The sequence below is a fragment of the Triticum aestivum genome, chromosome 2D (assembly GCF_018294505.1).
Source record: "Triticum aestivum cultivar Chinese Spring chromosome 2D, IWGSC CS RefSeq v2.1, whole genome shotgun sequence".
In the NCBI taxonomy this organism is placed as follows: Eukaryota; Viridiplantae; Streptophyta; class Magnoliopsida; order Poales; family Poaceae; genus Triticum; species Triticum aestivum.
In genome coordinates, this window is record NC_057799.1 from 41,409,145 (window position 1) to 41,414,250 (window position 5,106).

Consider the following 5,106-nt stretch of genomic DNA (forward strand, 5'->3'; position numbering starts at 1 on the left):
TTGAGACTATCAAACATTACATGCAGTGGTTAGTTCATTCCATGTAATACTATTAATTAGCAAATAAACATTAATGTTTCTCGTTTTTCCCTCCTCCTTAGTCATGATGCACAGCCTAAAATGACTTACTCACGTAGACGGAGGGAGTATCATGTTTCCCTTTTCCTTTCCCTATACGGTTACGATACAGTCAAATCGTGTACACTTTTTCCCTGCTCCCCGAACATGTGAGGCTGTGACCTACGTCTGTGCCTATGACTATGAGTGACAGAGCCTCCGTCTCCCCATCAATTCGAATATCTTCCATTCTCTTGCCTCCCTTCCTCTCTCCCAGATCTGCTCATCTCAGATCCAGCTCCCCCGAGAATCTCGTCGTTCAAAAGAGAAGCTCGCCTTGCCGCTGGTGGTGGTGTTGGTGACGGTGCCTCCCTGCGCCAACACAACCGTCGATGGTGCTGAGAGCGAGAGAGACATGAAAGGAGGAGGGAGCGACAGAAGGGAGGACTCCCTCACCTGCAATGCGATTTGACTCCCCTTCATCCGTATCCTGATGTGCAGGTGAGATTGTTGTGCACGGGAACTTCTTCGGTTCTTACAAGTCCCTTCTCTCTGTTTTAACTCCAAGATCTGTTTTTCTTGTTTATTTTCTAAAGAAATTTGTTCTTCTTTTTTTGCTACAAGTCACCAGATCCATGTCTCGAGACAAGAAATCAATCACACCTCACCGCAAAATTCACATTAAGTGTGGACAGAGTAATAAGGGGTGGGGGTGCAGCTGAGCGGAGGACGAGGCAGCTCGCCCAGGGCCAGATGGAGGATGCGTGCGCACGGAGTGACCATGCCGACGGCTGCTCGTGCAGGCCATTCACCACCCGTGCCGGCAGCTTTGTTTCGCCTTGGTTCCCATCGACTGTTGTTATCCCACTCCTCCCCGATTACGAGTAGGTCGCAATCTTTTTTATGATCGATGCATCCTGGAGTAACAAGCAAGTCTTGTTTAATTTGATGTTATCCAGTCGGACGCGGTGGATAGATGTTTTTCATGAGGATGCTATGGCCTTTCCTGAGAACAATGTGAATCTGTGATGTCCAGCAGCACTAGCTGGAGGGACTGATGTGACGTAAACATTGTTTCACACGATATTTTTAGTGCAGGCAATTGGGACATCCACTGTGAGGACTTTATAGAAGAATTTTAGCCTATTTACTCTGAACTTTTTTGGTTCATGAGCTGGATAATAAAACGTATATATATATATTTTTTACAGGACTTTGCAAGTCTCGCAATCGAACTTTGCCACAATATTTGAAGAACTTTTAGGTTGCACTTTCTTGGGAGAACTTTGTCAAGTCGATGATTTTTGTTTATCACTCTGCAAAGAACTTTCTTGTGACCGCAGAAGAACTTTGTTTGGAAAATAGAAGACTCTTAACCTTCTTGTGACCACAGAAGAACTTTCGATTTAGTGCCATGGTGTTACAAACTCAAAAGATTTATTTATCTGTACTCTGCTAACCTTGCTGTGCTACGTCTCTCTTACTTTTTATTTTCTTCTAATATGTGTGAGCTTGAGATCTTCTTGTCCGTGGCTGCATATTAATCAGTTCAGGATCTAAATGCATTGTTCTATTCAGATTCTTATACAAAAAGCGCTTATTTTTGTTAAATTCTTTTGCCATGCAACTATGTAATTTCTCAAGGGCTTAACTAAACCATTGTATGCACTATCTCACAATCTGAATTACTTTATGTGCATGCCTCAAGGACGCCATGCTCTACTCTATGATACTCCCTCTGTCCACAATATAAGATCATTTATGACACTAGACGGAGGGAGTACTTTTTTGTTGCATGACGAAAGAATCTGAATTACATTATGTGCATACCTGAAGGACTTCAAGTTCTTATGTGTGGTACTTTCTTGGTTCCGAGCAGAATGCCATGCTCGACCTAGAACAACACTTTTTCATGCCTCATTGCAACACTCAAATGGCACATTGATTTTAGTGCTTCATTGCAACATTCCATATAGCTTTCCAAGAAGGTAGACAATCCCTGAGTTACGGACTCTGACTCAGTTGTGCACTTTACTACCGTTTTCTCGATTAGTTGGTCCAACGAGACTGAAGGACTTAGACAAGTTTCGTGTATTGAACATGTTGGTCTAGCATTCAATTGGCACTTTGATTTTAGTGTGTCATTGCAACATTCCATATGACTTTACAAGAAGGTAGACAATCCCCAACTTGCGGACTCTGACTCAATCTTACACTTTACTACCGTTTTCTCGAGTACTTGGTCCAACAACACTCAAGGACTTAGACAGATTCCGTATATTGAACACTTTGATCTAGCATTCAAGTGGGACTTTGATTTTGCGGGACTAATACTTAATTAATCAAACAACAGAATCAAACACTCAATATAAATCATATTTATTGAGCACTTTGTTTCCACTTGCGGCGTACTTAAGCGATCGAACCCGAAGGACTTTACCCTCCTTTAGATGTTATTTACTATTGCACTTTCTTTCTGCTTGTCCGGTACTTATGGTACCGAACCACAAGGGCTTTTAGCCAGGTTCGTACACTAACTACCAAGTTCTAGACATATCACTTGACATGATGTCGTTGTTTCTTCACACAAATTGTAAGGGAAAATTATGAAGATGTTTTTAAGGCTTTGTTGCAACATTCCATATGACTTTACTATGGAGGGAGGCAATCCCCGGGTTAAGGACTTTGACTCAAATGTGCACTTTACTAACATTTCTCAGGTACTTGACCCAACAAGATCGAAGGGCTTAGACAAGTTTTGTATATTGAACACTTTGATCTAGCATTCAAGCGGGCCTTTGATTCCGCGGGCTTGATATTTAATTAATCAAAAATGATGGAATCAAGCACTCGATATACATGATATTTATTGAGCACTTTGTTTTCACGTGCGACGTACTTAAGTGACCGAACTCGAAGGACTTTATCCTCATCTAGCTCTTATTTCTAGTGCACTTTTCTTTCTGCTTGCTCGTTACTTAGGGGCCCGAACCGGAAGGACTTATATCAAGATTCATACACTAAACACCGAGTTCTGGACATAGCACTTGACATGATTGTTGTTGTTTCTTCACCCAAATTATAAGGGAAAATTACAAAGCTATGCCATCTAGTGGGGCGCTTCAAACTCACATGACATGTACTTAGTGACTAAGAAACAAAGGACTTTAACAAGTGTTGTCAACTATAGCTAGTTCGTATGGCATCAATTTCATAGTTGGTTTTAAGGCTTCGTTGCAACATTCCATATGACTTTACTATAGAGGGAGGCAATCTCCGGGTTAAGGACTCTGACTATTGTGCAGTTTACTAACATTTCTCGGTTACTTGATCCAACAAGAACGAAGAGCTTAGACAAGTTATGTATATTGAACACTTTGACCTAGCATTCAAGTCGGCCTTTGATTCCGCAGGCTTGATATTTAATTAATCAAACACGACGGAGTCAAGCACTCGATGTACATGATATTTAGTGAGCACTTTGTTCTCGCGTGCGGCATACTTAAGCGAGCGAACCCAAAGGACTTTATCCTCATCTAACTATTTTTTACTAGTGCACTTTCTTTCCGCTTGCTCGGTACTTAGGGGCCCGAACCGGAAGGACTTCTATGAAGATTCGTACACTAAACACCGAGTTTTAGACATAGCTCTTGATAAGATGTCGTTGTTTATTCATCCAAATTGTAAGGGAAAATTATGAAGGTATACTATCTAGTGGGGTACTTAGAACTCACACGACCTGTACTTCATGACTACGAAACAAAGAACTTTAACAAGTGTTGTCAGCTACAGCTAGTTTGTACGACACTATTTCTCATAGATCTTTTTAAGGCTTCATTGCAACATTCCATATGACTTTACTATGGAGGCAGAGAACCATCGAGTTAAGGACTCTGACTCAGTTGTGCACTTCACTAACATTTCTCGGGTATTTGATACAAGGAGATCGAAGGGCTTACAAATGTTACGCATATTGAACACATTGATCTAGCATTCAAGTGGGTGTTTGATTCCGAGGGCCTAGTATTTGATTAATCAAACACGAGGGCCTAGTATTTGATTAATCAAACACGATGGAATCAAACACTCGATATACATGATATTTATTGTGCACTTTGTTTTCCCGCGAGGCGTACTTAAGAGATCAAACCCGAAGGACTTTATCCTCATCTAGATCTTATTTACTGGTGCACTTTCTTTCCGCTTTCTCGGTACTTAGGGGCCCCAACCAGAAGGACTTTTATCAAGATTCATACGTTATACGCCCGGTTCTAGACATAACACTTGACATGATGTCATTGTTTCTTCACCCAAATGGTAAGGGAAAATTACAAAGCTATGCCATCTAGTGGGGCACTTAGAACTCATATGACATGTACTTAGTGAGTACAAAACAAAGGACTTTAACAAGTGTTGTCAACAACAGCTAGTTCGTATGGCATCATTCTCATAGATGTTTTTAAGGCTTCGCTGCAACATTCCATATGACTTTACTACGGATGGAGGCAGTCCCCATGTTAAGGACTTACTCAGTTGTGAACTTTACTAACATTTCTCGGGTGCTTGATCCAACAGGATCAAAGGGCTTAGTCAACTTACATATATTGAACACTTTGATCTAGCATTCAAGTGGCCTTTGATGCCGCGGGCTTGATATTTAATTAATACGGAATCAAGCACTCGATATACATGATATTTATTGAGCACTTTGTTCTCAAGTGCGGCGGACTTAAGCGATCGAACCCGAAGGACTTTATCCTCATGTAGCCCTCATTTACTAGTGCACTTTCATTCCGCTTGTTGGGTACATATGGGCCCGAATTGGAAGGAACTTTATATCAAGATTCGTATACTAAACAGTTGACATGATGTTTTTGTTTCCTCACCCATATTGCAAGGGAAAATTATGAAGCAATGCCATCTAGTGGAGGACTAAACACTTAATAAGTGTTGTGAACTATAGCTAGTTCATGCAGAATAATTTCTCATAGATGTTTTTAAGGCTTCGTTGCAACATTCAATATGACTATACTATGGAGCGAGGCAATC

At 41.0% G+C, this 5,106-nt stretch overlaps 1 long non-coding RNA gene across 1 annotated transcript; it reads left to right on the forward strand.

Annotated features, from left to right (window-relative positions):
- The first annotated feature begins 210 nt into the window (after positions 1–210).
- LOC123048604 (uncharacterized) lies at positions 211–1,270 on the forward strand. The gene is made up of 2 exons (XR_006423332.1): positions 211–558; positions 682–1,270. It is a non-coding gene; the product is annotated as an uncharacterized lncRNA (long non-coding RNA).
- The last annotated feature ends 3,836 nt before the right edge of the window (positions 1,271–5,106 follow it).